This window comes from Pinus tabuliformis, chromosome 8 (genome assembly GCF_031772625.1).
Source record: "Pinus tabuliformis cultivar Carrire ecotype Pingquan chromosome 8, CPIR1, whole genome shotgun sequence".
Classification (NCBI taxonomy): domain Eukaryota; kingdom Viridiplantae; phylum Streptophyta; class Pinopsida; order Pinales; family Pinaceae; genus Pinus; species Pinus tabuliformis.
In genome coordinates, this window is record NC_142294.1 from 1,012,687,395 (window position 1) to 1,012,696,113 (window position 8,719).

Here is an 8,719-nt window from a genome sequence, read left to right on the forward strand (position 1 = left end):
TGAACTATTTTAAATTGTTTTTAAAATGTTCTAAATTGTTTCAAAAACATTTTAAATTGTTTCAAAAACATTTTAAATTGTTTTTAAAGCGTTTAAAATTGTTTTTAAAACATTTTAAAGTACTTTAAAGCTTTTTAAATTGTTTTAAAACATTTTAAAATGGTTTTAAAGCATTTTCAATTGTTGTTAAAGCACTTAAACTTATTTTAAAAACATTTAAAATGTTTTTGAAACATTTTAAAATCATTTAAAATTGTTATTAAATCAATTTAAATTATTTTTGAAGTATTTTAAATTGTTTTTATGCATTGTAAAATATTTTTAAAGCATTTCAAAATCATTTAAAATTGTTCTTAAAGCAATTTAAATTATTTTTGATGTATTTTAAACAGTTTTTAAAGCATTGTAAACGGTTTTTAAAGCATTTTAAAATGTTTTGAAAGTATTTTAAAAACATTTTAAAGTGCGTTAAAGCTTTTTAAATTGTTGCTAAAGCGTTTTAAAAGAATTTAAAATTGTTTTTAAAACATTCTGAAGTGTTTTAAATTGTTTATAAGTTATTTTGAACTATTTTAAACTGTTTTTAAAACGTTCTAAATTGTTTCAAAAACATTTTAAATTGTTTTTAAAGCATTTTAAGTTGTTTTTAAAGTGTTTAATTTATTTTTTTAAAACATTTTAAAGTACTTTAAAGCTTTTTAATTTTTTTTTAAAACATTTTAAAACGATTTTAAAGCATTTTCAATTGTTGTTAAACCACTTAAAATTTTTCTTAAAACATTTTAAAATCATTAAATTTTTTTAAAGTATTTTAAATTGTTTCTAAAGCATTGTAAACTATTCTTAAAGCATTTTAAAATCATTTAAAATTGTTCTTAAAGCAATTTAAATTATTTTTGAAGTACTTTAAATAGTTTTTAAAGCACTGTAAACGGTTTTTAAAGCATTTTAAATTGTTTTGAGAGCATTTTAAAGCAATTTAAAGCTTTTTAATTGTTGTTAAAGCATTTTAAAATAATTTAAAACTATTTCTAAAACATTTTAAAGTGTTTTTAAATTATTTTGAACTATTTTAAATTGTTTTTAAAACGTCATAAATTGTTTCAAAAGCATTTTAAATTGTTTTTAAAGCATTTTAAATTGGTTTTAAAGCGTTTAAAATTGTTTTTAAAACATTTTAAAGTACTTTAAAGCTTTTTAAATTGTTTATAAAACATTTTAAAATGGGTTTAAAGCATTTTCAATTGTTTTTAAAGCACTGAAACTTATTTTTAAAACATTTTAAAATGTTTTTGAAAGATTTTAAAATGATTTAAAATTGTTCTTAAATCAATTTAAATTATTTTTGAAGTATTTTAAATTGTTTTTAAAGCATTGTAAACTATTTTTAAAGCATTTTAAAATCAATTTAAATTATTTTTAAAGTATTTTATATTGTTTCTAAATCATTGTAAACTACTTTTAAAGCATTTTAAAATCATTTAAAATTGTTCTTAAAGCAATTTAAATTATTTTCGATGTATTTTAAACAGTTTTTAAAGCATTGTAAATGGTCTTTAAAGCATTTTAAACTGTTTTGAAAGCGTTTTAAAAACATTTTGAAGTGCTTTAAAGCTTTTTAAATTGTTGCTAAGTGTTTTAAAAGAATTTAAAATTGTTTTTAAAACATTCTAAAACGTTTTAAATTGTTTATAAATTATTTTGAACTATTTTAAATTGTTTTTAAAACGTTCTAAATTGTTTCAAAAACATTTTAAATTGTTTTTAAAGCATTTTAAGTGGTTTTCAAAGTGTTTAATTTATTTATTTTTTAAACATTTTAAAGTAATTTAAAGCTTTCTAATTGTTTTTAAAACATTTTAAAACGGTTTTAAAGCATTTTCAATTGTTGTTAAACCACTTAAACTTATTCTTAAAAAATTTTAAAATCATTTAAAATTGTTTTTAAATCAATTTAAATTATTTTTAAAGTATTTTAAATTGTTTTTAAAGCATTTTAAATTGTTTTTAAAGCATTGTAAACTATTTTTAAAGCATTTTAAAATCATTTAAAATTGTTCTTAAAGCAATTTAAATTATTTTTGAAGTATTTTAAATAGTTTTTAAAGCATTGTAAACGGTTTTTAAAGCATTTTAAATTGTTTTGAAAGCATTTTAAAGCACTTTAAATCTTTTTAATTGTTGTTAAAGCATTTTAAAAGAATTTAAAATTGTTTTTAAAACATTTTAAAGTGTTTTTAAATTATTTTGAACTATTTTAAATTGTTTTTAAAACGTTCTAAATTGTTTCAAAAACATTTTAAATTGTTTTTAAAGCATTTTAAATTGTTTTTAAAGCGTTTATAATTGTCTGTATTATCTTCCGGATACATTGCATTAGATTTCCTTCTGATCGACGTTTCGAACCAACAACGATGGTTCATCTTCAGGATCAGAGATAGATATTAAAACATTTTAAAGTACTTTAAAGCTTTTTAAATTGTTTTTAAAACATTTTAAAACGGGTTTAAAGCTTTTTTTTATTGTTGTTAAAGCACTTAAACTTATTTTTAAAACATTTTAAAATGTTTTTCAAAGATTTTAAAACATTTTAAAAATGTTCTTAAATCCATTTAAATTATTTTTAAAGTATTTTAAATTGTTTTTAAAGCATTGTAAACTATTTTAAAGCAATTTAAATTGTTTTGAAAGCATTTTAAAAACATTTTAGGGTACTTTAAAGCTTTTTAAATTGTTGTTAAAGCGTTTTAATAGAATTTAAAATTGTTTTTAAAACATTTTAAAGTGCTTTAAATTGTTTTTAAATTATTTTGAACTAATTTAAATTGTTTTTAAAACGTTCCAAATTTTTTCGAAAACATTTTAAATTGTTTTTAAAGCATTTTAAGTTGTTTTTAAAACATTTTAAAGTACTTTAAAGCTTTTTAAATTGTTTTTAAAACATTTTCAAACGGTTTTAAAGCATTTTCAATTGTTGTTAAAGCACCTAAACTTATTTTTGAAACATTTTAAAAAGTTTTTGAAACATTTTAAAATCATTTAAAATTGTTTTTAAATCAATTTAAATTATTTTTAAAATATTTTATATTGTTTCTAAAGCATTGTAAACTATTTTTAAAGCATTTTAAAATCATTTAAAATTGTTCTTAAACAGTTTTTAAAGCATTGTAAACAGTTTTTAAAGCATTTTAAACTATTTTGAAAGCATTTTAAAAACATTTTAAAGTACTTTAAAGCTTTTTAAATTGCTGCTAAAGCATTTTAAAAAAATTTAAAATTGTTTTTAAAACATTCTAAAGTGTTTTAAATTGTTTATAAATTCTTTTGAACTATTTTAAATTGTTTTTAAAAGGTTCTAAATTGTTTCAAAAACATTTTAAATTGTTTTTAAAGCATTTTAAGTTGTTTTTAAAGTGTTTAAAATTGTTTTTAAAACATTTTAAAGTACTTTAAATCTTTTTAAATTGTTTTTAAAACATTTTAAAATGGTTTTAAAGCATTTTCAATTGTTGTTAAACCACTTTAACTTATTCTTAAAACATTTTAAAATGTTTTTGGAACATTTTAAAATCATTTAAAATTGTTTTTAAATCAATTTAAATTATTTTTAAAGTATTTTAAATTGTTTCTAAAGTATTGTAAACTATTTTTAAAGCATTTTAAAATCATTTAAAATTGTTCTTAAAGCAATTTAAATTATTTTTGAAGTATTTTAAATAGTTTTTAAAGCACTATAAACGGTTTTTAAAGCATTTTAGATTGTTTTGAAAGCATTTTAAAGCACTTTAAAGCTTTTTAATTGTTGTTAAAGCATTTTAAAAGAATTTAAAATTGTTTTTAAAACATTTTAAATTATTTTTAAAACATTTTAAAGTGTTTTTAAATTGTTTTGAACTATTTTAAATTGTTTTTAAAACGTTCTAAATTGTTTCAAAAACATTTTAAATTGTTTTTAAAGCATTTTAAATTGTTTTTAAAGGATTTATAATTGTTTTTAAAACATTTTAAAGTACTTCAAATCTTTTTAAATTGTTTATAAAACATTTTAAAATGGTTTTAAAGCATTTTTAATTGTTTTTTTTTTTACAGAAACGGTTATATTGTGATTATATTCCTCCTGGCCAAAATGCCAATTATCTGTATGCAATGAGGATGTCTAAATCCTGAAAAGTCTCTCTAATGGGAGTGAGAGTATTATTATGACTTGAGATCTTTTTCCTAGCTTGGATTTCTATAGATTCTATATCCGCAATTTTCCCCCACCTGGATATACAAACAATTTTTTTTAAGATCAAGCAGTAAAACATGGCGGCCCGCGGCTTATGGGATGGGTTCCCATGATTCTTTTCCGTGTTTCAACTTGACCCCGGCGGAGAGGAGGGCTGCTTTATTTGCTTCGCTGTCCGCTTCTTTATTATGAGCTCTCAGAACATGATAGTAGTTCAGCTTCTGAAAAGCGTTTTCTAGGCCTTTAATTCTGGAAATCATCCTGGCTAGACTAAGATCAACAGCAAAGGAGTTAGCAACCATTGCACTTATAATAATCTGAGAGTCTCCTATAACTGCTGCTTCCCTTATGTCTAACTCCTTTAGAGTCTTAAGGCCTTGCAAGAGGGCCAAAGCCTCAACTTGAGTGCTGGTCATGTGTCCAAGCCCCCACGCATATGAATGAATTTTTTCTTCCGTTGAGTTTAGGACGACACCTCCAACACCTGCTCTGCCTAGATTACCCTTAGCTGCCCCATCGAAAAATAGAAAGTGCCCTGATTGCGATGTAAGCCAGTCTTGGAAGTCTGCTTCCAGTTTTCTTATTTGCCAGTCTTTGAGAGGGGAGCGTTTCTGGTTGTTGGGAGAAATTGTAATCCAAGGAAAGAGCCCCAAATGATATCTTGATGACTGAGATTAGCATCATCGTTTATCTGAGATAGGCATTCCTTTATTTGGCACTTGATCTTAACTTCGGTGATCTTGTGGTGCTGTCTAGAATTCCTGAAGGTTCTTCTGTTTTGTTCCAGCCATAACTGCCAGCAGATGACCTTTAGAAGAGTGGCCCAGGCTGATTTGATCAATCGATTTTGTGGAGGAGGACCAGGGTATTTGAGTACCCAGCTAGAAAAAAGATCTGCGATAGAATTTGGAAGCAAGAAGGCGGGATCCAAGGCATGAAGGAGGGCGCTCCATACCTGTTTGGCGTAGCAACATTCCAAAAATATATGCGCTGCTATTTCTACGTTGTTACTACACATAAGGTGTTGGGTCCCCATAATACTAGTGATTACCCCATTACTATTGTAGTTATACCCCTTATTTATATTGTTGTGCCCCTATTACCCCCATATTGTTATTTCTGTGCCCCATAGAATCCCTCTATTGTTATTTTTGTGGCTTTATATTATTATTGTTAGGTCGGCTGGATTATATTGTGGCTCCTTAGACTCCTATATATAGAAAGGAGGTTTTGTCATTTGAATCATCCAAGAATTGTTCATTTATGTAATGTAAAGGAGGTTTCCCCCTCGAAGAGGCTGAATTCTAAGGCGTGGATCTATATTTTCTATCTTTGCTTGAGCTGGTTTCATAACATTTGGTATCAGAGCTTTGGATTCTAGGGTTTTGCTGCTCCAAACAGGTCATCGTGGCATTTTTGCTATAACGTTTTTTCTGTAATGTTTCAGAAGTCACAAAAAAAACCCATTTGAGAAGAAATCGCGCTGAAACTTGGGTCCGAATTTCACAGCTTTTCGTGCTATATTTACAGAGATATGATCTGAGGAAGTTGGTCTTTTGCAGACTCATGAATTACAGTCCAAACAGGTGACCTGGGGAAATAGTCATAACTTTCTCTCTGGGGATCAGATTGAAATTTCGTAAGAAGGTACAGAAATAGGATGGACTGTAGTTTCTTGTAGGGATTTTCTAGATCCATAGGTTGAAAAAGTGACTCGTGGCATGTCGTACAAGTTTGCTCTACTGAACTAGTCTATAATCAAGTCACTGTGGGAGATTTCACATAACTCTTCCTTGGAGAAACCAAATTGGGTCAGACTTGTGGCATTGGAAAGAGGACGTAGAAGGCTACCAAAGGTTGCAATTTCAGAACTGGATGATCCAAAATTACAGAGATACATCAGATTCAATATCAGGCTTCTACAAAGTGAAAAAAGGTGTGTAGTTTTTTTTTATTTTTGCATAAGCTTGGTTTGAAGGAATTCAAAGGGCATAGTAAAGCATTATTATCGGTAACTGATGCCCCGAGGAAAGAAAATGCAAACACCTAGTAAGGAACCTGAAAGCTCTAGCATGACTCATGAAGAAGAGGAAGAAATGCTACATGATATATCAAAATTACAAGAACAAGTGCAACAAATGTCACGCTCACAAAAGCTAACAGAAGCTAAGATAAATGGCGTGGAATCTAAGATAAATGGCATGGAATTTAAGATAAAGGGCATGGAAGCTAAGATGGATGATTTGAAGACAGATTTGAAGACAGACATGGAAAATTTGAAGACAGATTTGACAAATTTTCTACAAGAAATACATACTAAGGGTGAAAAGGTTGTAAAGGAAACTCATGATGTGAACCAAAGAAATGTTAATCATGATTCCATAGACTCTAATGTTGGATCGAAGACCCACCATATTCCAAAACTCGATATGAGGAAGTTTGATGGCAAGGATCCCGCCACATGGATATTACAGATGGAGCAGTTCTTCGATCTCAATAATGTGCAAAACACACAAAAGGTACGTATGGCAACTGTATATTTGGAACCAAATCAGTTTGTATGGTATCAATGGCTTTGTTCTCGTAAAAAATTTATCACTTGGGCAATTTTTACGGAAGAATTGATAGCACATTATGAGGATACAAAAAGCAACACTTTTTTTAGCCAATTGATAAGTCTCAAACAAAAGGGTTCAATAATGGAGCACATTGAGGAGTTCCAAAAATTGAACATAAGGGTAAAAGATATTCCAGAGGAGCATAGGATTGATGTGTTCATAGGGTCTTTAAAGGATAATATCCAACATGATGTTCGCCTTTGGGAACCTGATTCATTAGAGAAGGCATTCAGGTTAGCAAGAAAAATGGAAAGCAAAATTATGGCAACCAGGAAGCATACCACTCACAACTATAAAGACGGAAGTGTTGTTGCCCCTAGTCTTCCACAACCTATAAGGTTGACACCACAACAATTGGAAGAAAAAAGAGCAAAAGGGCTTTGTTACAGTTGTGATAGCAAATACACTAAAGGTCATAAGTGTGCTGAGAAGAAATTATTCTACATAGATTGTGAAGAGGAAGAAGAAAAGGAGCAAGAAAGGTCAAAAGAAGAGGATATACTCCAGGAACAAAGCCTAGATGAAGAACAAATAAATCCGACCATATCTTGTAATGCATTGGCGGGAATTACCACTCCTCAAACCATCAAGATAGAAGGACAAATCAAGAAGAAAAAGGTAATAGTGTTGATTGATTCAGGAAGCACCCACAATTTTATTCATTGTAGGGTAGCAAAAGAATTGAATTGCTTCCTATATCCAGCACCAGAGTGTCAAGTGATGATTGCAAATGGAGGAACAATAAATTGCTCTGGAAAGTGCCATAATATCAAGCTATCCATGGGAGAATATGTATTGACTAGCCCAATGCTTTCCATTCCAATGGGAGGTGCTGATGTTGTACTAGGAGTCCAATGGCTACAATCCTTGGGTACAATAGCTTTTAATTTTCAAGAACTTTTCATCAAATTTTCTACGGAAGGAAAGGAAGTTGAATTAAGGGGTATTGCAGGGAAACCAGGAAAGATAATCAGCTCTAATGGTATGACAAAGCTTCTAAAAAAGGAGCAAAGAGGTGTAATTGCACAATTATGTTCGCTAGATGTTTCCACATTGGAATCATCTATTTCTCCAGATCTCCAAAAAGTCCTGGACAATCATTCCAAGGTATTTGAGACTCCCAAAGGTCTCCCACCTATGCGTGATCATGATCATGCTATTCATCTGATTCCAGGAAGTGTTCCTCCAAACATCAGGCCGTACAGATATCCCTATGTCCAAAAAAGTGAAATTGAACGTATGGTTGCAGAAATGCTAGAGGCTGGTATAATTCAACCGAGTCAAAGTTCTTTCTCTGCTCCAGTAGTATTGGTGCACAAGAAGGATGGATCATGGCGCATGTGTCCGGATTATAGGGAGCTCAACAAGCTCACTATTAAAGATAAGTTCCCCATTCCTGTCATTGATGAATTACTGGATGAATTGCATGGATCAATTTACTTCACCAAGTTGGATCTTCGTTCAGGATATCATCAAATCAGAATGAAGATTGAAGACATTCCGAAAACGGCATTTAGAACTCATGAGGGTCATTATGAATTTTTGGTCATGCCTTTTGGCCTTACCAATGCACCTTCAACATTTCAAGGTTTGATGAATTCAATTTTCAAACCATTCCTTAGAAAATTTGTGTTAGTATTTTTTGATGATATACTAATCTACAGCAAGTCTTGGAAGGATCATGTTGAACATGTTGACAGGGTGCTACAACTATTGGAGGAGAAACAATTATATGCAAAAAGATCCAAATGTTTCTTTGGAGTCCAGGAGGTGGAATATTTGGGTCATATTGTATCTCATGAAGGAGTTAAGGTAGACCCTAGCAAAATTAAAGCCATTAAGGAATGGAAAATCCCCACATCCATAAAGCATC